The 27,602-nt window shown below is 35.8% G+C and overlaps 1 protein-coding gene across 3 annotated transcripts in view; it reads right to left on the bottom strand.

Annotated features, from left to right (window-relative positions):
* The window catches only part of LOC106673046, a 275,216-nt gene that overhangs the window by 199,825 nt on the left and 47,789 nt on the right, over positions 1-27,602 (bottom strand). For all 3 annotated transcript variants that reach the window (XM_014404963.2, XM_014404966.2, XM_014404964.2), the window contains one exon: positions 4,927-4,959. The gene's annotated coding sequence lies outside the window, so the exon portion shown is untranslated. Of the gene's footprint in view, positions 1-4,926; positions 4,960-27,602 lie in introns of those variants that run through there.

The raw sequence follows: 27,602 nt of genomic DNA, 5'->3' as shown, positions 1-27,602 counted from the left end.
GTTTTCATCCAATGATAGAGAAAAACCTGACGAAGTAAATGATGTGGAAGACGATGTTAACTTGTATCACCTTTCATAATTTACACTTAAGACTTGTTCTCACGGCGTGTGGCTTGGCGAGCCTCGTCAGAAGTTTGCCATACCTCACGCCTTGGGAAAGTAATGACTCGTTATTGCTCGAGGGGGGCTCGGCCTTACACGTGTATTGTCGGTAAAAACTCCGACATCAAAGGCTTGGGGCTCGACAGATGACAAGCCTCAGTTTGTTCGTATAATAATCGTGAAAGGCTAACCAGGCCTGAACGACAAACCATTACCCCTAATTTCCATTGTCGGTCCCTTTCACCTTCAAGAATCCAACTCCTCGATAGAAAAATGAATTTCTATCCCTACTTCCTTCCCCACTCCTACAATATCAAACATATAAAAACAAAAAACATTAATACCTCACTAACACTCTCAACACAACCCACAGCAATTACTATCTACACAGAAAACACACACTTTTAGTGAGTACAAATACTTTGATTAAACTTAAAATTTCTATACTGTGTACATCATTCATATCTTGTATGTATTTGCATGGCCGAAACATGTGGTGATTAGTGACCGTTAGTCGATGATTATTCGGAAATCGTGAGATGCGGTCTGGTGTGACGTAGGTTTCAGGGCACTCACAACACGACACACAAGAATGGCACAATTACGCAGAAAACAAACACTTTGAGCCCTGAAGATGATCTCAATAAAGACTGAAACGTTGGCACGATAAAGAAAATGTTTTTCTGAAAACTACGTCACACCAGACCGCATCTCACGATTTCCGAATAATAAAAAAATATTTCCCAATCAATGTTGTCACGGAAGTGAGTTTGGAGAAATGATAGTTATTTTTCTCACCGCCTGACTGATGAGGAGTCGTGATTTTATTAATTGATCTTTTCCGCATTTTTACCTAATGTTTTTTTTTTTTTAATTTATTCGAACGACACACGTCGAATCCACCGTTGAAGTCTTGTTATTATGAAGAAACCTTTGTCAATAACGCACACTAAAATGTCATTGACTCAAAACTACTGCTGCAAGATAATACGCCATTTTGTGTCAACACATTTACAATCAAGAATCCTTCGAACGGTCATCAATCAAGTAACCAAAAACTTATTTTTCGAGAATTTTTAAACTCAGTTAGCCGTCGTACAAACCTTCATATGAGAAAACATACCGCACCCCTCTAGATATTTACGCCTGATGAGAGTTCCCAGTTTCATTATCAGATTCTAAAATCCTACAGACACTTTAAGTCAGTTGCTTCTCTCTATCGGTCATTTATCGCACAAATCCAAAGATATACAAGGAAGCATCTTCGAAACTATCCTACACAGCAAACATATCTACCTTTTCTGAAACCACCTTTGTTACGTGCTCACACTACTGCTGTAACGTTCCTTGTGCAGTGACTTATGTGGTGGACAATAATAATAAAACTGTGAACATGTCATTTTCACCCTACGATCTATCACTGCTCTCATTAACTACAATACTATCAGCCCTCTACTTCTAGTCATATAGCTAATGTAGCTACTCTGGGTTTTGTATAGAGAAATAATTACACGCGGCTAAAATGAAAAACTGAAATGAAGCTTCAGACTTTTTTAAAACTACAAAAGTCACTTTAAAATGTAAATGACTTATTTATACTTCCATTCTGAAACTCAATTGGAATTACGGCATCGAAGTTTGGGGTTCAACCTGACGTACACAATCCTTACAATCCAAATCCTTAGCACGATCTTCAAAGCTGTTTTCTTAGTATCCAATCGTATCATTGACGACAATCTTTCAATATATCATTGAATTAGCCAAAAGCAGCTACAAGAAGTTTCACAATCCTGTCATAACAAACCTCTTTATTGCAGTGTAAGATACTGAAATGGCGTCAAGGCTTATCTGCTATGGCAATTATTCTGGAATATGCTGAATTTAGTTATAACCGACGCTCATTTGTCATCATATTCATCACGTCATCAAGCTACGCAGCTGCATTTAACATTCTGAAATGTCCGAACATTACTTGTCTGTGCTTTCCACGATTATTCTAATATACATCAAGAGTATTAAAAACGAATTTTCATTATAATTTGTTTTGAAAAGTCAATTAAAACCGAAAAGATAGTGGGTAAGGTTTTGGGATAAATCTACCTTTTAATCTCCAAAGTTATTGATTATTACGACCCATGTCCAATTGTGTTATTGCCAACAAACTCAGTTCTTAATTGTTTCTTCGTTTTACAATGTACGACGTATTAGTGAAAACTACCAGACACAAATACATGGAGCAAGACGAAAAGAGTTGGAATGGCAAATCACCAACGCAATGTTTTATATTTAAACTGGAGTAACAAAGGCGAATGAATATCAAAATCTTTAGCATGTTAGTTAATCGTTTTTACAACGTCCGTACTACATTTCATTAGGAGCATTCGTGCATGAAAAGAAATAAAACTTACACAAATGTGGATAAGAGAGATCATAAAACGATTCCGTTTTCAATCTTTATCAATATCTACTTTGCCGGCCACGATTGTTTGTTTTTTTATATTACGATTTTTTCTACCTGTTGTTATAACAACGTAAAACACAACAATAGGCAGTTTAGTGGAACACATTTTGCTTTGCAATTTGTGCCGAAATAAAGAAATGAAATGCTTCGAGGTCATATCGAAGCAAGGGGGTTGCAGACAAAGGTAGGAGATGATAGTGTTCATAAATAAAGATTAAATTGTGAGTTTTCCAGGTGGAAATATATAACTCGGTGACGGGTAAACGTATAAATAACTCCAAACTTTTACTGTCATAATTATCTTCGTGCTGTTCCTTCTCTTTTGCAGTTGCAAAGTTAAATCGAATGAAGGGTGCATATTTCAATTAGCGGCAAATAGCGAAGATTTAAAAATGTCATATTGTCAACCATCAGTGTTGCTTGAAAACTGATACGAATTTAAAGAAAGGGAAACTATTTCAAAGGTGGTAAATACTAACTTGATTTAACTTGATAAGTTTTCTATTGCTAGAAGGTTCCTGGGATGGTAACGAATCCAACATGGTAAAACTGTAAATTTGATTTAAGTGTTGAATGAACAATAGGGCAACAATTAACAAATCTTCATAGTAATAGTAGAACAATAGAACAATTATAAAGAAAAGATATAGTTATGAATGCATTGTTCATTCGTGCAGATGTAACAACACACAATTTTCTGTTTCGCAAAACAAATGTAATTTAGTCCTGACAATGAGAAGATCAATACAGGCAATTTGCCATTGTCGCCGAAAAAGCAGGGAGCAGCTCTAAATATAGCAATTTTCCATACCCGGCTGTCTTCGTTATAACCATTTCAACTGACAACCTATTTTAATTTGTGGGAATGATGGTTTTTTCCAGATCGTTAGGACTCATCGATACCCAAATTTCTCTTGACAGCCGCATGGCGAAATGATTGACCAATAATAATGAGGAAAATTTGTTTCAACATATTTCCTTCTTTTTATTAATTCCTCTATGTGGTTGTTCTTTCTCAATGACTTCTAATTCGACCTTTTCTAATCTCTTCTAACCTAATGACTCCGCAGTAACTGGTGATGCAAAATCGATGACGCGAAAATGTTCACGTAAATGAATTTGTGTATCCAGTCCAAAAACACGTTTTAGTGACTGGGAGTTTTTGGTGGCCCTACTCTGATTGGCCGCAGAGTCTGTGACCGAGAGAACCGTTGGCTGAAGTCCGGGGGCCGTGAGTCGGTTGACTCTGCAGCGGTTGAAGGGACTCTGGTGCGACAGGTAGCCGAGTACAGCAGTTGGCCAGTACAGTCAAGTAAGTTGTGTTGAGAAGGCGAGTTCCAGGCTAATGCCGCGAGTACCCTTGCTGTCGTTGTCGGTACTTCATTAGGGATTGGTGAGCGCTCGTAGGGTAGACGAGTCTCGAGACTTCGTGCAGTGAGATCTCGTCGGTGAGAGCAGTGCCCCTGCTTATATACGAAAGGGCTCTACTCTGATTGGCCGCAGAGTGGTGGCCGAGACCATTTCATAACCGGTAGTGGCCCCATAGCGGGTACCGTGGTAAGTGCAGGTGGCCCCCACACATGTCTATGTTAAAAGAATTCGAGAACTCCAGAATAGCCGTCATCCAATACTATAGTGCCATAAGGTGAATAGACAACTAATTTTTGACAACGATATTCAAGTTAGGTTTTAACCATAATCAATTGCCATACACTCTTACCCAACTTGGAATCTTGGACAACGGTGATTCTAAACGCGACGCAAGGATTATATCGCCGATCCATGTTATTCAGGTCCCAAGAAACTTAATAGATAGGGATATTCTGTACTCGAGTGGCGGCTTAGGCGCATTTTGCGCCAGATTCAATGACATTCTACTAACACCATGACCACGCGCCCTAGCGCAAAGCCCGCAACGACAGCAACGGACCCAAGGATATACAATATAAACCCTACTAATTGAAGATAGCGCAATGCCGAAACGCGTTTGAATAGCTAAAAAACCCGCGATTGGAGACAGAACCGATAAGTGAATCTGTGCCGGTACACGTGTTCACAGACTCGCTGAGCAAAACCCATCAACTGTAAAAAATTAATAAACTTGTCCCGTCCCAGAGGCTGATTTTTGTAGTACAATTGTTTGGGAAACGAATACCATCCCCGAAAGGTTTGATCTGGGATATATGGGCTGAAGTCTTGCGGCTGGGATCGCTGACCAAGGAGACCTCGTAGGTTACGTCGGAACAGACACATTTCGAAGATTCTTAAAGCCCACAAACCTATCTAAACCAACTTTATCCTATATGCCTATGGATATAATGAAAATACCAAAAAGTTAAATTGAATTGAAAAATAATGGTTACCTTTTAGTCAGTTGGATTTCAGCAATGTAACATCTGGAACAGAAAATGTAATAATTACTTTTTATTCTCATAAATCGTTAATTTTTCAAACAAGATGGCAATTAAAACTAATAAGGAATACTAAGTTTGACTTAATTTAGGAAGTGGTTCTGAAGATTTTTTTTTAAACGTTTACATAACAGTTGCATTTTGTACTCATTTTAAAACATCGTATGTTAATAAATAAATAATAAATTCACTCGTTGTTTGCCCTATTTTTATATAAATTGATAAAAGTTTAATTATAGACTAACCACTGGTCACTTGCTCATTTCCTGGGCTGATTTCATATAATATGGCGTCAATACTATATGAAAAACTGGGCGTATATACGTAATAACAGACCATGGGTTTCGACCTGACATGCTGTAAGCTATAAATAAATACAATGGATAAAATATCTGCTTGCTAAATGAGAAGCATAAATCATAAAAACTGATAGCCATCGGGAAAATAATAATTATCAGTCTAATGTTTATAGAAAATTTACTATCAGCTAATATTTATTGTATGTAATATTTATTGTAATATTTATTTATTGTATATTCGTGGACAAATTAATAACAGGATAAAATTTGGCCATGATGGGAAATAAGAATGTTGAAATTTAATGTTACTTTTTGCATAATCATTTTTTTATTGTTTGACTTTTTTAGCCAATATTTCTAATTTTAGTTTAAAAGTTCTAAAAACAAAACTATAGACATTAGTCATAGTTTGTATTTGGAGAATAAAAGAAATCTTACGGAGGGGGGACTGAGGTGGCCACGTATTTGACTTTTTGTGGAGACACAAGTTCGAAAAATATTAGATACATTTCGACATATGACCAAGAGATCATAATAACTGGCCGTACAAGCCGAGAAAAAATTAAAATATTAAATAATTTAAAATATGATTTTCTCCCAAGTGGTGCCTTCAAGGGAACAATTTCAAACTAGGCCAAGAAACTTTCTTTTGTTTAACAATTCGAATTCATTTTAAGCGCTCTTTAATTCTCTAAAATACGAATTCTTATAAAAATAAAATACATAGACATTGTTGGGGTTGTATTCATCCGGGGAAGTTACTTTTTTTTTACAGTGTTTTACATAGAAAATTCATAACTCCTCTGGATTTGATCGAAATTTGACAGTATACAACCCTTAGCAAACTAAATAACTCTTCTTAAGCTTTTATCAAAAATTTGAAGGTTTTATGTCCCTATAAATGAAAAAAGCAATAATGAAATTATCATAAACTCTCCAAATTTTATATCTCTAGTTATAATTTATGTATAGAGTTACGTTTATGTCATTACGTGTGTATCGTAGGATTCTGAAGATCTGAAATGTCCTATATTTCGACCTGTGTTGCTGTTTTAATGTTATGATTTTGTGATTTCGCAGTAAAAGTTCAAAAACAAAACGTCTTTTTACTTCATTTACTAGAAGCTTCATTTCGTTTTTTAATTTTTTTAAATATATAATATGTTTTGATCCGATCTTTCATATTATTTTATTATCCTACGTCAACACAGAAATAATTGAGATATTGTATTTAATAACCATGAATGGGCGTCGGTGGCCCCAACGGTTTAGGCGTTCATACGGCGTTCATCACTGTAAGGTAAACATCCCAGGTTCCAATCCAGCGGTCCTGCATTCGAACCCGACATACTTACAAATGGACTTTTTTTCAAAAACACCGGCACCTTGAGGTATGACTTCCACAACAATAATTAATAAAATAAAATACCTATTCTTATAAATAGTGACTGACAATATAATCCCGGAAACACTATTTACAACCTGCGAAGAAATCAGATACAATGTAACCGGGTAAATAATTTCAGGCCCGGAGATGGAAAAAGAGACATCAGCACGGTCAGTGTCACGGCGATATAAGGAACAACAGGGAAGTTAGCCCTAACCAGCATCTCTACGAGAGGAGAAAGAGGTGGGGTCGGAGAACTAAGACGCCGAGGATTAGGTGTCGGTCGAAGCTCGTGAATAGGGAAAAAAATTACCGATCGGGTTAACCTTTTGCAACTTGAAAATCACAGCTAGCACTTTGAGTTTAGACCGAAATAAAGAGACTACGAAGTGCTCAGCTACCGTAGTGTTGGATATACCCGGTTCCCGTCTCAAGTGAGTTGTCACTTTCGTTAAAATTAAAAAGCCTAATTCATATGTATGTAGGGATTAAATTAAGTTAGGATAAGTTGTTTTATTTGGTTATTACAAATATACGTAATTAGTTAAAGCATCGCACTTCTTTCTTTCTTATAGTGTTTTCCATGTTAATCAATTGTTCGTAGTCCATAAATTAATTGTTATTACCGAACCCTCCGTCTCACTCGGAGCTATAGTCCCCAATAGTTGGTATCCCGGATGATAGTCAAAAACTATCTAGCGCCCGTTGATTTTGTTTAAATTGTCTATTAAAATTTTATCCTGAATAAACCAGATCGGGGTTAAACAGAGATGGCTGAGACAATTAACGTATCAAACGTTTTCTGTATAAATATGAGTAACTAAACTCATTACTGAAGTACACGTTGGTCTTTTAAGCTGGAATACATACCAACAACGCTTATGCCTTACAAAATCTTAAAAGAGGTAACACTGACAAAAAAAGACTCATTAAATACAATAGCCAAGCAACTGTAAAAGCATCTCTACGCATCGAAAATCTCTAAAACCTGGAGAAACCCAACAACCTGATGATATTTTGGGTTCCACGACACGAGGGTAACGAAAACGCAGACACGCTGACCAGGGTATGCAATATTATATATAGGCCGTGAACCTATTATTGGAATAACAAAAGACAGAATCCTCCATCACAGAATGCATTACAAAAACGCAAAATGGGAAGTGAATAAACTCTAGAGGTGCTAGACACACTAAGCATATGTTATCACAACCCTGAACAACAGTGGCAAATTCACTGGTACAGTTAAAAGGTCTTAAAATCTGAAGAGACATAGAACTATGATACCTGTTACTATTGGGTTGTCCGGAAAATAATGCAGGATTTTAAGTTTTCATTAAAAAAAATCTATATAAAATATTCTGTTTACGTTTACAGGATTACTCATTTGTATGAATGTCAACACTTATTAATCCTCTTCCAAATGATATTGTTTGTTTACCTCTGTAGCATTCCGCTACTTGGAAATAATTCAGTCATCCTTATAATGTCAAAGCGAGAATTTCGTACGATTTTCTTTTACGAGTTTAAACTCGGCCGAAGCGGAGCCCAAACGGCTAGAAACATTAACCAAGTCTGGGGCGAGGGTTGTGTTAATGAGTGCACTGTGCAAAGGTGGTTTAAAAAATTTCGGGAGGGAGATTTCAGCCTTGAAGATGAAGAAGGTCGTGGAAGGCCTTCCTCTCTTAATGATGATGTTCTGCGATCAGTGGTGGGTGCAGAGCAACTCAAAGTCAGTAAAACGACCGTCGCTGACCACCTCAAGGCGATTGGAAAAGTGAAAAAACTCGAAAATTGGGTTCCACACTCATTAAACGATCGCCAAAAAAATCAGCGCTTTGATGTTTGTGCATCACTTCTTTGTCGAAACAAAAATGACCCATTTCTGGCCAGAATTGTTACATGTGACGAAAAGTGGATTCTCTACGATAACACTAGACGTTCTGGACAGTGGCTCGACAAAGGAGAAGCTCCAATACATTTTCCAAAGCCCCCAACTCATCAAAAAAAGGTAATGGTTACGGTATGGTGGGCTTCATTTGGTTTAATACACTACAGCTTCTTAAATCCTGGCGAAACCATCAATGCTGAATCATACTGTAACCAAATTAATACCATGCATCAGAAATTGGCAGTAATGAAGCCCTCTTTGGTCAATCGGAAAGGGCCCATTTTGTTGCATGACAACGCTCGACCACATGTGTCACGTGTAACGTCACAAAAATTATTGGAGCTTGGCTATGAAACTTTGCCTCACCCACCCTACTCTCCGGACCTCTCGCCTACTGACTACCATTTTTTTAGACACCTGGACCACTACTTACAACACATAATATTCAAAAATCAAACGGAACTGGAAAATGCATTTATTGACTTTATCAATTCTAAAAATTCTGAATTCTACTCAGACGGAATTAATAAGTTACCAACACGTTGGGAGAAATGTATTGAGAGTATGGGAAATTATTTTGATTAAAGAACATTGCTTTAAAGTAACTAGTTTCTTTTTTTTTGTTTAATACCAAAATCCTGCATTATTTTCCGGACAACCCAATAGCATTTTTTTTTGCCTTATGATCTTGCATATTAGCCATGGTACGAATTCTTGTGTGTTCAAATTGGGGGTTATCGGGAAAAAAGGGCCAGAGGCGACGGTGGGAATCGAACCCACGACCTCGGCGTGAGAGTTACTAGCATCTAAGAAAACATTTACCCAATATGAGTATATTCAATTATGACCCCATTTGTAGTTTGTGCAATCGAATCAACTGGGCTGAACTAAGGAAGTAGGAAAGTACAATAAGCCAGAAGGCTGCAGTGATTGGGGACATAAAACCCCACTTAGTCGTTCCCCTCATCATCATCAACTTAGCTTATATGTTTCATTGGCAAGAACGGTCGCATAAATGTCAAATATTTTTCAATTTAATATTACCACAAAAAGTTTCGTTCCAATCGCTAATCCCATGTTTTAGCATTCCTTAGTTAGTCTGACCAATAGTGAGATTAACATACGACAATAACTGTTGTCATCACAGAAAAAAGGTACATTATTAAATGCATAGCATTATCAAGTGTAAAAGAAATAATCAATATATAAATAAACTTATAAATAAACTATTACATCTATCCCAAGACTCCCCCTGAGAGGTATTATGCGTACAAAATTGTATACAATACATTACATTCCTTTTATATTTTCATGAGTTATTTGGTGTGAATAGCACAGGGTGTTATTGCGCACTTTGTTGCCTAATACACCTGTTTGTCATATAATATATAGATTTAAACAGGAGGTTTCTTGTTTTGTTAAATAAAGCTCCGTACCTAGAAAACAATTTTGACGATATTTAATGTGAACAGTATTTAATTATACCCTTCATGTTTGCGGTTAGCTGTCTTGTGCCTAGTTGTTCCGTAGGAATAAAGAGCATGCAAGGCCCACGAGTCTACATCCAAAGAGAATGAGCACCAAAACAATTTATAAATTAATCACCCAGCAGATCACACAAAAATCATACAAATATTTTAGCTTTTAGTCAATTTTTACATTAAAGTACAGAATTTCATTCCTTCAAACCTAGAGGAATATAGAAAAGCGGTTTTGTGATTATGTAAGATATAACATTTCATCAATCTTATTTTTTTAAATTATGTATTTTATTTGTACCTTATACATTTAAAACATATTACAAATGTAATCACAAAACGTTTTTTCACACGGCAACACTAATGTCATGAGAAACCAGCCAATACTGGCACTCCCATGAGAGATTAAGAAGTAATGAGGTGCTGAGGCAATCGACAATCAAGGCTAAGAGGCGGTCTTTTGGATGGGCATGTGTAGAGCGGGTTCGAGCAGTAGGGCAAGGAAGAATCGAAAGGTTGGGGTGTAACATTTGGAAAGGGTAACGTTCGTTCACTAAAGGAATGTTAAGGTCGTGAAGTTAGTGACGTTGTAAGGAGCTTTGACAACTTGTCTCTGAACTCATGATTAGCAGGATTGGATGTATGAATGTTGTATGACATGGCAGAACGCGACAATCCCACTCCGTATGACCAAAGTGGTCGTATCTTGTATAAGGTAAGTTAGTGTTGATAGCAAAACGGATTTTGGTCCTAGTCTTCGTAGTTATCAGTAGTTCTTCTGTAAAATTTTTGTCTCGTATGTGGATCAGTCTAGGTATAGTCCTAAGTATATGACTTAAATGGATGTCGTTATCTCTTTTTGTTCATGTACAGTAGACGGCAAGACTGTTTTTTCAATGTGAACGTTTTGAGTATATTTTTCTTCGTTCAATATTTTCCTCCACTTTTTGCATCAGTCTATACGATAAAGCATTATAGTTTTTCTTGGGTGTTGGAAGCTGCTTGGATAAGATTCAAGTTAAAAGACAAAACTGTCCGTGTATGTGGTAATGATTGTATTAGGGAGTATAGGTAGGTCAGCAGTATAAATGATATAATGGATGGGACCAAGAATGCTTTTGGGACGCCGGATTGTTTTTGTCTCACTCCGAGAACTCATTCCTGCACCTCTACTCTGAAGCAACGGTCGGTTAGATAGGATTTCAAGATAAGATAAAAAGGAGTGAGTAGGAAACGTTTAAGTTTATAAAACATTACCGGCTGCCAGGCCGTATCAAGATCCTGTGCTACATGTAACAATAATGTAAAGATTTTTTTTTTTTTTGGGCGCTATAAAAAAATTTTCAATGTTATCTTGAAAATGTTATTAAAATGGTTAATCCATTTAGCATCTTTTATTGCCCAAACGTTTTCAGTTAAGACTGAAGCGTAATAACAACAGTGCCATATGAAAATGAGCGTCGGTCGTTCAATATCTAAAACAATAGGACGCATTACAAAGTCTGAGACTAAAGCACTTTCCGTAGTGATTTTATTCGCTGGGCCCTTGCCCGTCTTCTTTTTATTAATCGGGTTACAAGCAAGATTACTTCAACTGTACAGGCAGGAGCTTTATCAAATATTAAGCCCAGGACCATGGCCAAACCCGGCTGTTAGGCCAAAATCGTAGAAGGGTACCGTCGGGATTTGTCTGAAGAGACCAAGATCTTTTTCATTCCTGCCAAACATCGTAAGCTGGTAGGATTAAAGGGCATGAGTTAAAAGGCCCTGTTAATCGCCTTAATATCATAATCCGAATTCCACTCTCATAGCCTTCGGCTCCTATATGTAATCCACGCCTATTTGATTATGATTACATTACACCGACCAATAGTAAAATTAACATCCGAAATAGTAAAATTAATATCGGTGGGCAATGTTACCTAAATCGGTAGTTCATTTTAAGAACGAAAAATGGAACACTAAAAAAAATTATGCCAATACAAAAAACTATCATCAAAATAAGAAAGCATCTGTATATTTTTTTCAATTAAAAACGAACCACCGATATCCTCTCTTACAGAAATGCTCCGTCGTTATTTTCATTCTTAAAGCGCACAAAATTTCCAACCACATTTCCTCTTACAGATCCTCAGCCTTCTTCCTGCAATGCACACAGTACTTAAAAATCTCCTTCTAAAGCAAATAATACCCATAGAAGTTATAATACAATCATTCCTTCTCAACAATTCCGTCCTCATACATCCAGGATCAAACAAGGTTTAAGAGTTGTCGACTATCTCCTGTGATCTAGAGAATAAAAAGTATTGCTTGCGTGAGTTCCTAGATGTAGCGCACGCTTTTGATAGGGTTTGACACACGAGCATGCTTTAACAGTTTCCTTCCCAACCCTAATTTCCTTATTGTGAAATTTTCCGACTTCCCTTAGAGAGAGGTGCGGCAACGAGTTTTCCGAAGTCAGACAAATACCAACAGGCGTACCTGGGTGGAGCATTTTTGGTCCCATCCTTTTATAATTTATACTGCTGACATACCTACCAATACATCTTAATACAATCATCCCCATCTACGCGGACGATACTGCAATTTTGTTCTCTGACTCGAATCCTACGAAGCTACAACTAACATTCAAAAACAACTTGAACTTATCGAAGACTTGTCACACGACTGAATAAGGAAATTTACACAGTGTACATTTACATTGAAAGAACAATTTTCCCTCCTCTGTAAATCGAGAACAAAGAGATACCGACTTCCATTCAAGTCAAATACTGAAAACTATAATTAGACAGCAGACTGGCGTAGAATCCCCACACAAGTCCTAACAGAATCAAGATTGTAGAAGACTTGGACGACTACGATGACTTCTAATAATGAAATCTGTCTTGAAAGTCAAAATTAAACTAACCGTTTACAAGACTTTACCGCGATCACTTTGGATATATGGAGTGGAATTGTGGTGTTCTGCCAAGCCAACCTACATCCAGCATATCCAATCCTAACAATCAAATGTTTTTAGACAAATGGTCACTAACCTCACTATCCTCAATAGCCTCAACATTCCTTTTATCAACGAACTGATCCGTTCCCGATTACAAAAGTTTCACATAAGCTCTCGATCCACCTATTGCTCGAACCCACTGAATACGAGGATTGCCTGGTTTCTCGTGACATGTGCCCTCCCAATAATCAAATAAATACTTCTTTTCTTTAATAAATAAGACCAAATGATTCATATTCTCTTCAGAGTTAAATGTACGGATGTACCTAAACATTGGTCTCATGTCAAATGATGCCGTTCCAATCTAAGTGAAATTCAAGTTATTTCATACTGTTCCAGCCTTTCCATCCTAGGTTCTGGCTGCGAAGTTTGGTATGGATACTTTGAGTCAATTGAAAAACAACGTTTGTTTATCCGGAAACTATTTTCTCTCATTCAGCTAATCCGAACTATTTATATAATTTCGAAATCTTTCGAGGTCTTCGTTTTGTATATAACTTTAAACTTCACTTGGATTTTGTTTTAAGATGTAGTCGTTCAACTGTTTCACAACTCTTTAGGGATAGGGCTATAGCAATTATAGAGACTAACTATCATGGTTTTCTCGTTGTCGTAATATTTTTAGAGATTATGATTTCGACATTTCTCCTCCCTGGGAAAATTCATCAGGGCGGAAAGAAAATCTTCAAACGTTGCTGCTACAAATGTGACAATATAATAGAAACAAATGCATTCTTTCATTTTAACAAAGCGAATTTTAAAGGTTGCCTTTTAAGAGAATTTAATAATTTAGCTTATTAAGCTGAGAGTGAGGCATTATTACATTTGAATTCGGCCGGTTTACGTCAGTTTTATTTGGGAAATTTTGTTTTAAGTAAGGATCTCCTAATTAAATATCTGGATGGTATATTTGATCCGTACAGATTAATTGAATACGCGAATACATGCCACACATGGAGATAGAGATTTGAATCGGCTTATTAAATTACTTATCAAGACTGATACGACTCAGTAAATCTCTGGTTTGCTCTCCAAAGCCATCTCATCTTTGTATTTTCCAGTTTTATTTTATTTACTTAGCATTGTTCACTTTTTATTGCTTTGTTGTTATTTTTCTGTTCCTACCACTTTTTTAATCAATTTTTTTTAAAAATTTCCATAGTGTTTTTATGATAGCAACAACCTAAGGCAGACGGTTTTAATCCATGCTCGTATATATTTATAAATTTCTTTTTTAGAAGTCTTTTTTCTTTTGTTATAAATAAAATTAACTATCTAAATTTACCTAAACCTAACCCACGACTCTTTTAAATTACCATGTTAAACTCATCCATAATTTAATTTAGATCTGTTTTCGTTGACTATTCTTTACTGGGTACGTAGTATGCGGTTAAGGGCGACAGCTTTACCACGTCACCGACGTATTATCATGAATAAATTACTGTTATAACAACGGCCGCTTCTTGCCTTATTGACTTTTTGTTTACCCCGCTTTATACGATCATGTTGCATATTTAAGCAACACTACATTTAATCCTGTACGTCAGAAAGAACAGCTGATATCATGATGTATATTGGGGCTTATCCGCGAACCAATTGGGGGTCCGCCGTCCCTAACTCCGCGGCGAACATCGAGAACAATTAATAATTACAAAAATAAACAGAAAATAAATAAATAAAATTTAATAAAAAACTAAAAACAATGAGTACTGAAAACAAAAGTTTTTTATTTTTATTTATTCAATCTACGTATTTTTGCACACGTAAGCAAAATAGGAAAGGTGACCGAGACAGATTGGCCTAGCCTGGTTGATCGAACGGTTTCCATGGAATTTTATTACTGGTGATGTATATAAAATGTAAAATATAAAAAGCCGATGTTTCTTGAAAATGTGATTCAAGCTCAAACTTGTCATTGATCAGTTATTTACTCAAATATGTATCGGTGGCTGAATTCAGGATCATCCACATGTTCGCATCTCGTGCATTAGTTATGGGGATACTCGGCTGATTCCCGTTTGCCAGTTCCCAGGCGGCGGACACAGCCCTTGCTTGTAAATCAAGCGGTGGCCTTCCAGCTATGACCTGGAGTGCATCTGTTGAAGTCGTCCGGTAAGCCTGTATTATAGCTAGTAACGCCGTTCTCTGGGCACTCAAGGCTATTGCCCAGTCAGTTGCCCGTAGTCCTCGTACCCACGCAGGGGCCGCGTACAAAAGGACCGACTGGCACAATGCCGAGTAATAGATTTGTCTGCTTCGGTAGGAGAACCTTCATTGAGCTGTTGATTCGCATTCGAAGATGATCTGAGCGGCTGTTTCCTCCTCCTCATTACATAATCTGCAAATGGGATCATCATTGTATATACCCATGTTGTGTAGATGTTTTCGGAGATACCAGTGACCGCTTAGTAGTCCCACCACTCCTCTGAGTTTTGCCCTCTTCCATTGCAGCAGTGTTTTTGCCAATTTTGATGAGGGTTGTTTCATCATAAGTTTACTACGTCTAGCACCGCTAGAGTTTAACCACTTCTCTCTTTGTTTTGTCTGGATCCATTCTAGGATGGAGGATTCAATGTTTGTTTTTGTTATCCCAAGGATAGGTTCGGGGCCTATGTATGGTCTTGCAGATCCTCCTCTGGCCAGTTTGTCTGCTTCTTCGTTACCCAGAATTCCCCTGTGCCCTGGCACCCAAGATATCATCAGGTTGTTGTGTTTTCCCAGGTTTTGGAGATATATTCACTGACTAGTTTTGATGTAATTCAAGATTTAAGGACTGGGCAATGAGGATCTCCGCGGCGAAAAAATGTCCCTCCTTTTGGGGAATCGATGGAAATAGAAGGATTTTCCTTTATAGTTTGTACGACATTTAAATTTTTGGGACTTACCCTGGATAGAAAACTTTTATTGAAAAACCATATAGATTACCTAATTACCAAAGGAGAAAAATATCTTAATATATTGTGACGTTTTACAGCTCCAAAATGAGGTGCCGAGCCTAAAATTTCAATTCTATTTTACAGAACATGTATCAGAATACAATCTATTTTGGAGCTATCTTTTATGAGCAAGCACTTATAAATCGCGTTAACCTTTTTAGGAACCAATGCCTAAGGCAATGTCTTGGATACCTGACAGATATACTAATTAATGTTATGGATGGATGCATGTGAGCTTAGAATTTAGAATTCATCGTTTGCCTATAAATTTTGTTTTAAAGTTATTACTAATTTTTATTATTACTAATTACAAACAACAGATAACAAATCGCTTCGGGCGGCAGCTAGAAATCTTCTATTTTACTTCAAAATATTGTCTGAGAGTTTTAATTTATTTATTTGGGCAAAAGAATTCTAGGGTGGGGAAGGGGTTGATGTTTTATTTTTATTACCTTCTTTTATATTTACAAAGATATAATTGATAAATATCTTTGAAAAACTTTGTTAGGTAATTTCATGAGTTTAGTTTTGTGCAAGGAAACCTGCAAAAGGAAATGATGAAATCATTATGAAATAATCAATTTCTATTATTTACAACTTGAAGAATTATGGTAACTCTATAAAATGTCAATTACGAACTGGCGTATAAATGGTTCTAAATAAAGGACTGTGAAACAAACGATAAATTTCTTGCATAAATCGTGGGAATACCCGACAAAATGTTGAAAAGGTACTTTGAAGATGATGAACAAGCTGTCCGATCGCAAGTGGGAAAAAAATTCCCCTTAGAAATTTGAAGTTCTTCACGCTTCTGACCGCACTTCCTTTTCATGCCGTCTAAACAAATCGATATGGGTTTTCCAACGGTGTTCACGCGCCTGTTGATACGTATAATAAAACCATCAATTTGCCGTTACAGAGCAGTGAGTGCTCTTGAATTATACGGGGAGAGTCTATCGGAAAATCCTAATTCATGTGCGTGTTGATACAAACCGGCGTCGATTGGACTTATCAGATCCAATAGCTGTTTTTATTTACCTATTATTGCCCTTTTTCCTCTTTACAATCTACCAAAAAACGAGTTCCTCTCCCAGCTCGTTAGCAAACGGAAAAACCAACCTAGCATAATTAATAAGCCGGAATTCGAAATTATGGACTGATGGACTGAAGTAAGAAAACATGACAAAACAGACGAGTGCAAGTCATCGCTAAGTTAAAAATGATGGACGAACTGAATGGCACAAGGACCGGTTTCAACGAAACCTTTTTTCGTTAATACTATCAGCTCAATGGGCGCCACTTGGCAAGCCCAAGAACCTGACCCCTTTCTTTATTTTTTGTTGATCGTGGTGGGTCCGGGTTTTTATGAATTCCCTGCGTATTCTACACTTAGGTCTACTTGAGTGCCTGGTTTGGACCTGTGTGCGTTGTTTCCGGATCCATTCACCACAGGCTTCATTAAAGTGCGGAGTTCGACAATTCACCCTCACTTCACAGATTGTTAAAAACAAGGTGTTTTATTAAAAAAATAAGGCTAAATTTTCTCGTAGTACAGCTTTCTTCATTGTACCAGCTTAAATAAAAGCGCAAATAACTTTAAAAATTAGTTCAAAATCATTTAAAAATCGTCTTTTGCTCTTTCTGTTATATATTTTATAATTAATTAAGGTTTTTGGTTGAGATAAAAAAGTCAATGGCACGAGCCGGATACGCATCCACGATCTTCGGCTTGATAAGCCGCTTCTCTACCACTGAGCTATCGCACCTTTTGCATTTTCACGATAGATCAGGTGATAGAGCAGCGGCGTATCAAGCCGAAGATCGTGGGTTCGAATCCCGCTCGTGCCATTGACTTTTTTATCTCAACTAAAAACCTTAATTAATTGTAATATATTAATTGGTCAAGCGGACCACGAAATTAGTGAATTTATATATTTTATCCTAAATTGTGTTCTGTTCTTTAAAGTTTATCATGGGAATAAACAATTGTTGCCATAATTTTCATTTGTGACAAATCACACATTGATAATTATGTATGTATGTAAAAATATAGAAAAAATAATAACCGCATTGTAAATACTTTTTAAATAACAGATCTATTCTGTTTCTGTAAGTTACGTAAAGTGGTTTGTTAGACTGCAAAAAAGACAATTAACGAATATTAACTTTGTCGATTAAAAAAAATATTGTAGCTTACTTCAGGGCTTCCCAAAGTCTTTAGCCAAGACTCTTTCATAGAACAAAATCCAGGGCTAACCCTTCGCATTCAAGTATTTAAAATTAGATGCATATAGTTGTAGTAAATTAAAGTTTTATAAATTAGCCAGTACATTCGTAATTAGGTGATGGAAGGGGATATCACTGTGAAACAAACGTTAGATTGACATACTTAACTTTATTTATCAAATCAGGAACACAAAAGTCAAATTGAACTGAACAGAATCAATAGTAGGAAAACTAGAGCCGAATTCAAAAGTAATATTTTAAACATTCATGATTAATGAATTAATGGGAAGAGTGGGGATGTATTAGCCGCCACAATTTGTATTTGTTGAATTTAATTTTTGATAGCTGGAGACGTATCATGATATTCAGCATCTAGCCAAAATTTCGGCAATTAGTTTTGGTGTCGGTATAGATAGAAAATCCGTATTCGCATAGGTAAGTTGTGTCAAACGGAAGAACAGTTTTTGGTTTTTCAACGAGCGGTTGAAAATTTTTGTTTACCAGACGGAGCCAAAAGTATTGGTAAATTTCGAAGTCGAAAGTAGATTTCAAAATTAAAATCTGTAATCCCACGTCCATACATTCCCCTTGTTACATGTGTATACAGTGAAAGACGGCCTTCACCGATATGCTTCAACTTAATTGATCGTATGTTTGAACATACGCAAGAGCATAACTGTTCTCTCATTTTTTACACTAACTCGTTTTACATTGTGAATAACCGAAATGGATCTCGGCTACCGACTGGCCCGTTTGTTTCTTAAAATAGGCATCATGAACACATGGCCAATAAACATTCAGAGGGGGGATATTGAAATTGAGCACGTTTTGTACTTACCGACACGCGAGGCACGCGTGCAATGGAAATAGTAAAGCATACTTGGAAAAGTTTTTGTCAATTTGTCATAAGCTAGCGTCTGTGAGTGGTTTGATTTCGTATGCATAAACTGTCAGGGCACACTTCCAACAAAACAAAGCTAAAGAATGGCTCGATATTGTCAACTCCTGTCTAGAAAAAAGTAGACTAATAAAATAATCCATCACTGTTTCTTTTTAGACTATATAATTGAATAAAATTGTCACAAGGCAATATGTGCAAATCATTTTCATTTATTTAAAGTTTAATTATGTTACACATTATAACGCAGTAGTCGAAATTAGAATATTTATTTTGAGAACGAAATATTATAAGTATATTCCAAACCTTGAGGAAGCGACTGATTGCTGCGCCTTCTGTAATCTTAAAAATCCGAAAACGACTGCACACTTTGCAGAGAAATGATCCATATTATCTCCTTGCGCAGCAAAGATATAATCATGAACCGTGTAATTCAGACAGATATAGAATTGAATTTTCCCAGATTATAGGCTGTTTTTTAGTCATAAGTTATAAGACGAAGATGTAGGTTATTATTCTTCAACTCCAACGACAGAAGGGAAAGCCTTCAAATTCTAACTTTATAACTTTTATTTTAAGGTAATTTGGCAAAATAAACCAAAATGAAAACAGAATGAAAACCGGTAAAAATCGGTATTATTCATTCACTCTCTCCTCTCTCTCACTCTCCCCCGCCCCCTCTCTCTCTCACCTACACCCTCTCACTCTCACCTACACCCTCTCACTCACTCACTCTCTCTCCTCTCTCTCACTCTCCCCCGCCCCCTCTCTCTCTCACCTACACCCTCTCACTCACTCTCTCTCTCTCACCTACACCCTCTCACTCTCTCTCTCTCTCTCTCTCTCTCTCTCTCTCTCTTTCTCTCTCTCTTTCTCGCTCTCATTTCACAGCTAAACTACATGTAGCGACCGCGGTAACCCAATGGTCAGCATGATAGGCCCTCGTCTCGTTAGATTCCGCGGTAGTACGTAATGTGGGTAATATGCTGATTGTTTAGATTCCACAGACGGTATATTTTATACTAATATAAATTCCTCCTTACTATAAAATGTCCATTTTAATCTCTTATACATACAATTTCTAATTTCTTTTCAGCACTATCCTTGAATCTAACCTGCTGTTCTTTGTATATTTAAACACAATACCTTGTCCAATTATTTATATTTGTATTTTGTTAAAGATAGATTTTGCTGGAGATATCAGTATTTTTTCCTCTGGGAGAATAGATTCAATGCAGAACAAATTCAATAATTCAACACACTGTACAGGAAGTTTCTGCGACCATTCGAAAATTGAAATTAACTATAATAAAATGGACGCAATAGTTTGAAGCAAATGGGATCGAGGTGGCCGAGTGGTTCGCGCGTATTTGCCCCGCTAGCGGATTCTGGGTTCGATCCCGCCTAGACCATTATATTTTTTTTTAGGTTAATTTTGAAACAAGCAGTGTAATAGTCCTAACCCCCTTCTATATGCAAATAAAATTTCTATTCTGAAATCCAAACGTCATGTGACGCGAAAACAAGATTCTGCATTGAAATAATGCAGGTTTTTGTTATTTAAATGGTTTACAGAAACTCGAAAGAACGTGATTTAAAATAATTGTGGTACGATGAGTAATTTAAAAATAGTATGAAAATCATTCACGTTTTTAATGTTTGATATACTAATTTGTTTTTAAGAGATATTCTTAACAAGTTTTATTAATAATGCGAGATTGTGAGGGCTAAGATTTTTTGTTTATTCCTCCCCAAAGGGTGGATTATTGAACAACGCAATGTGATCCTGTAAATTAATATCAGACATTCTTTCTTGATACACAAGGTTTCAAGAAATAACAGTCGCGATTTAACAAGGATATTTTTAATATAAAAAGCCCATGGTTTTTTCGCTTAAAATTTATGATTTTGCATCGAAGAACAATTTATTTTTTACAATTATCTTGCACGACTCTTATCTCCGTTTGTATTGAAATTCAAAAGCACCAATTGGCACGCAGTTGGCTTGAATCCGTTTGTTATTTTTCTAGAATGCGCCCTGTGTATGTGGAAGATATAAGTGAAATATGTTAGTTCTTATCGTTCTCCGACGGTTAGGTGAATCATATCCGTGATAGCTTTGATACACGCACAGCTTTAATTAATCAAGGAAATTGAACGCCGTTACGTTTGTGAGTTTATTTTAAACAATAAACTTACGAGCCAGGTTTTACAGGCTTGCGCTTTTGACAAAACACATTCTCCATGAAATCGTTGAAGTTTAACGTTTTTAGCGAGACAGACGTCTCTGCATTTATACCGAGTGTAATGTCGCATAGCCTCGTTGAAGATATGCATTATGTACGGCAGGTGTGATTTAATGTTCATACCGTCTCTGCCGTTCAGCCCCGTTTAAATCGACCAATGGTACGGAGCAGGGCCAATAAAAAAATCAAGACGAAACACTTCAACATTGCAACATTATTCCTGCAATGTGCCCTACTTTCAAGTTCACCCTTAATACCTTTCAAGGATGTCTCTGAGGATGGAAGCATAAATTTTATCGCGGGCGCAAAAGAACAAAACAGCATTCAAACATGGCTTTTTTAAAACAAAATAAATGTAATAGGACTTGTTATCAGAAACAGAAAAAGTTGCACATATAACCAAATTCACTTGCAATTAATTACCATTGGTCACTCAAATGCGTATCTTACAATACCCGATCCTAAATCTAGCTTGATTAACTTCAATCTCCAGAAGCTTCTATTTATTATTAGTTATATTCGACGTCATTAATTTATAATTTCTTCCAACACGAAGAACACGTTGTCTTATTTGATCAAAACGTTGGTGGAAATTATTCTTTTCGTTGGTTGACGCATAATGTTTATAATTAATGTGTCAATATTTTTTATATATCTACATGATAATTATGTAAAAATGTTATGGAAACATTTGGTAGTGCCTAGAGGTGCCTTTTCAGAAAATCACTACCACGACTTGCCTGAGGGGTTCTCCATCACGAAGTACTAGCGATTTCAAATGAAGAGTAAAATTTGAATTACATCTAAATTACACGGTATTCGTCTTACGGTGAAGGCAAAACTAACGAAGAAAGTGGATATGAAGATTACCTACCAACTTCGACAATCATTAATGCTTAAGGGTGAAGTAAATACTATTTATGAGACAGGATGGTACACATACACAGACCAATAAGGATAAAAAATACAAAAAGTGTATTGAATGTCAGGGTCTTTAATAGTGGTTAGATAATGCCCAAAACCAACCACAAGGGCCTCATTTTAAATTGCATTAATACGGCTGATACGTATTGTTTTTTCTGGTATAGAGCTATTCACCAGCATCTATGGAATCTGCTACGTTTATTCGATGTATAATATGATCACCAAGAGGTTCTATTTGTTATTAGTTGCATTCGTCAGTAATGCACCATTGTTTCCAATTCGTGGGCTCTTTTCCTTATTTGATCTAAAATGTATACAAAAGCTTTCGTAAAAATTATATTCACTAATTTCGTGGCCCGCTTGACCAATTAAATCATTACAATTAATTAAGGTTTTTAGCTGAGATGAAAAAAAGTTAATGGCACGAGAGGGATTCGAACCCACGACCTTCGGCTAGATACGCCGCCGATACGAGTTTTCCCTCCTTTTGCCATTTTTCAATTCACTCATAAGGTGGGGTTGAGATGGGGAGTTGATGTCCGGGCGGATCGAGGTCAAGATAGCTCAGGTGGTAGAGCGGCGGCGTATCTAGCCGGAGGTCGTGGGTTCGAATCCCTCTCGTGCCATTAACGGTTTTTCATCTCAGCTAAAAACCTTAATTAATTGTAAAACTTATATTTTCGTTATGTATGTACGCATAATGAAGTAATGAATTTGTCAATAAGCTTTTATGTGCTACATGCTAATTATGTAGCCATGATGCTAGTGGAAACACGTAGTGCACCATGGAAATTGGCTACCAAAACATTCAACTGCGTCAAATCCCATTTATGAGGCACAATAGCACACACACTGACCTACAAATGATACATAATTGGTCTATAAAATGTATTGTATGACAGGACAACAGTATTTATGGATGGGGTCAACATATTTGATAAAAATTTAGACTCCCAAAGAAGCTCCTCGTAATGAATAGTGACACTTTTTTCACTTCCGGCAAGGATCCTGCTTGCCGAAGTGTTTGGCTGTTGAAAACCACCAAAATTACCTGAAGAAGTGTACATTCTTCTTACGAGTTCCGTATAAATATATATTTTTTGTTTTAAAAAAATTGCATAATTTTGTTAGTTTTATTGTTTTATGAAAATTTAGAATCAAGTTTAATAGTATATTTTTTTACCAAAATCTATTTTATATATATATNAAAATCTTCGCCATTGCTACAGACTAGCTCCATTAAAATTACTTAAAAAGGTAAACTGAGTTACAATAAACAGTTTGACAAAAATCGTTCAGACATGGAATGGGATTTGGCGGGTTCAAAAACGTAATTACATCTCCTCCGATTGTTCGTAATATGATTAATCAGCTTATTGCATGCATCTCTTTAACAGCTACATATGGAACCAGATGAATATGATTTTCATTTTTAGCTGAGATAGATAAAGGACATTGTAAATATCTACGCAAGGATTATGCTTATGGGGTATTTTAGTGCTTGCAAAGCAGAGAGCGAGACGGAATATACTATTAGATTTTCTTTCCTAGACGAAGGAAATTTAATAAGTGAAATTAGTAAGATAATCAGATGATGTAATAGTACGATGATGATTTCACAACAAATTTTGTCCTATGAGATTCTCTGTCTATATTGAGATTCTTATCCCTTATTGAGGATATATTGGCTATGCTCGCTTATTCTCTGACTTGAATATCGTGATATTAGGGTCCTAGGGTATTAAAGGAGTCTTATACCTTGCACAATGCGTTTTTCTTTTACAAAAACCGTGGCCCATGTTGATTATGGCCTGGCGGGAAATTGAGGTCCCTTCCCGATGTCTTTATTGAGATTTCCCAACATCTCGACTTAAAATTCTATTCAGCTCGAAAGAAAATGCCGCAAATTGGTATAACCGTTGACCAGTTAAAATAATTATTAAATTTTTTTTTACAAAAAAAAAGACACTCAGAAAAATTTCGAACTGCTTGGATATCAAGTCAAGTATTGTAAATAATTTTTTATTGCAGCTATCGTACAATTAAAATTTTATCGGCCTTGAATTTATCAAGGATTATTCGAAAATTGCGACAAATCTTGACACGGCACAGAAACTGCCGACAAATTTATATGGGGCTGTTGAACCGGTTTTTGACAAGCTGCGGATCATTTGAGACTTTAGCCTGATCTATTCGGATCATGAGTGATGGCGCTTTGGCGAATATAAACACCCTCCGGCCAGCTTTGGTTCCAACCCATTTTACCGTTAAAAGCAGGGAGTTTTTTACCATTAATATCTCTTACACTAATAAAAACATAATCCACCGACCAAGCGGAATGAGGGTATTGTATGGATGTATTTATGTGCATGAATGTAGTGTTGAATGAGTAAATAGAATATTGACTTAGTTTGGGGCTGAAATGACCTAGATCGGAAGCCCCAGGTTTAAAAAAAAAAAAAAAGCATGGATATTTCATACAATAACTTAAAACAGGGAATTAAACGGTTCCAGTGTCATAAAATATTGAAGAGGCATTCTCAAATATCATCTAATTACTACATTTATGGTGATTGATATCTTTTAAAGCTTGACCAACGTACCTAAAGGGCTTATTTTCCTAACAAAGATCTGAATGTCATATATTTTACAGTAGTAGTAGAACTTTTCAAACAATAATTGATTATTTTTCATTTCTTTACTGCCTTTGATTGTTTAAGTTTTATCCCCAGCAGAAGATGAAGACATTAAATAGACTTGTTTCATTTAAAGAATTAAGTTTTGTTTAAAATGTTTACAAATCTTTGTTTGCATTAGACAATGACAAAACTATTCATGTGCAAACAAATTTTCTCATTCTCCTTCCTTATATTGAAGCAAGGAAGTAATCCAGTGCGAACAATCGGAACAAACACGTTATTTATAACGTGATCGTCAAACCCATTTTAATTAAATCTGGCCCTCACTGATTAACACGTGACAATAAAATACAAATAAAAACCTACAAATAATTCAAAATGAGTGTTTAAACCTTGCTACTATTTCTGGCAGATACATGAAATTCACATAGCTGCAGAAAACAACGAAGTGTACTAAAGAAATTGTACATATACTAATTTCAACGAATAAAAATCCTCCACAAACTTTCTATGCATGTCCATTGGTGCATATTCGCCCGCTTTCCACTGGAAATATAAGCCTATTCTACACATTCTAATACCAAGAAGGTAATAACAGAGGTTGATCCAGCCATAATATGTTCCAATAAATTAATTAATATTTGTTTTTTTGATGTGCTCAATCTTGATTTATTTATAACCATTATCAACAACACTGTTTTAAAATTCCAAAATTTATTACTACAATTTTTAACATAACTTAGCATGTGTTATTTTTAATTTGTATATATTATTCTATCAGAACAATAACAAAGATGGTACATTCATTATATGGTATTAGTTTTGTGTATTAATATAGTAATATCGGGCCTCGGGAAATGTATGCTATTTGTTAATAAATAAACTTCATACACAAACTATAGCGAACTGAAAATGGGTCGACTTGTTTGGACATATTTCAGTTTGGACATGAAAAGGCCTTTAGGAAAGGTTTCTTAAGTATGACTTATTCAACAATTAAGAGTGGGTGGACGTCAGGTTATTCAACCTTTCAGGCCCAATTCAGTTGAAATATAAAAATGTGGACCGTTGTCTGGGCTTTTTGCCGAATTTTTGGCTTTTGACATAATAAACAGGCATTTTGCCAATTATACCATACTACTTCTTGTATGTTCTTGTATATACAGTATATATGACAAGCTGAATGAAGTGTACGTAAATATGATAGCAAAATCCTGAAAACTAAATGGACTTTTTCTTTCTTTTTATGTGCGTTCACATTTTCCATCATTTGGTCAGATTTCTGTGTTATTTTTGTTGGAAAGTGATCTTGTCTTTATTTAAAAAGCTAAGATAAGACGGAATATTCTTTCTGATTTAAATTACAAAGTATTTATAAATGTTCAATCTCAAAAAAGCAGAAGAATAAAAAGTTGAAAAGGGCTTAACTTTAAATATAAACCAAATAATTGCAGATGGTTGATTATTTTGTTTTTTAAAGATATACGACAATCAATTGTGACAAAAAGTTTTGTCCAAAATGACCCTCTATAAATGATAAATGTTTTAAATTGTTTCGATTGTCTTGTAAACCAATGAAATCGCCATAATTAAACACAACGTAAAGTTCAAACAAAACCATGTGGCATTCATTCATTACGTTCCACCCTGAGAGGTTGACGATCGTATCATTTTCATGAGCAAGTAAAAATGGGAAAATTAATCTAAGCAACCATTATTCATACCTCTTGACGTTCACATTATGACCTAATATATTATCTCCTTGCTTTCTCGGAAATGTAAAACTTTTCCAGACAGCGCTATTTTATGGAGTGCATTTATTCTGCACAAAAAGGTGGAGTGAATAAATAAACTATACTTACAATTCAAGTACATAAAAAATATGAAATAATTGATAACTCATTGACTATCATAATACCTTGAAATATTTGATCAAAAAGATGAATCCAAAATTATGAGAAAGACAGCACGTTCTAGGCTTAGCTCAATTTTACAACTCAATATTACAGAGTTTATCCAATATTTCACGTTTTTATAAATGAGTATGACAACCAATTAAAAGTGATAACGTAACAGTAAACCCTTTGGCCCAAAATGCACATTGGACAGTGTTTTTGTACGATTTTTTTTAGAAGGCAAGTTTTTCTTGTGACATTAAGAAGAACAGCGGAGAACACTAGTGACGCGAGCATTCCCAGATATATTACAAAAAAGGTGTTTCCTTCCACGAGGTGCCTTCTACTTATTTCGCTTCTCCTCCCTTTTAAAGCTAGTTACTGACTTATACTTCGGTTATTTTACACTAGCCTCTTCCTCATCTAATGTCAACGTGAAGCAATTATCCGAATAAACACTATTATTTTTCATTCATTGTTTACACTACTAAACTAAACTCAATAACTTTCAACTTCAAAAATTTCTAACGCTTAAATATAATGATCTATTGTATTTCTATTTGGCTCGAGTTTTTGTCATGCAGTATGGAAGGAAGGAGATCTCTTTGCAGCGGCGATTTACCCAAATAAAAGGACGCTACAGACCTGTAATCAGCTATGATAAATAAAATACCTCTGATGATATTTTATATTTTTTATATTTTATATTTTTGTTAATAACATTTATTTTTATCCCGTAGATGAATTATATACATTACAAATTGTTATTAATGGTATAAAATCCTGAGAAAAACACTAACACTCCGAC

Source organism: Cimex lectularius, unplaced genomic scaffold (genome assembly GCF_000648675.2).
Source record: "Cimex lectularius strain Harlan isolate CLEC.00 unplaced genomic scaffold, Clec_2.1 scaffold253, whole genome shotgun sequence".
Taxonomy (NCBI): Eukaryota; Metazoa; Arthropoda; class Insecta; order Hemiptera; family Cimicidae; genus Cimex; species Cimex lectularius.
This window is presented reverse-complemented; position numbering and strand designations above follow the sequence as displayed.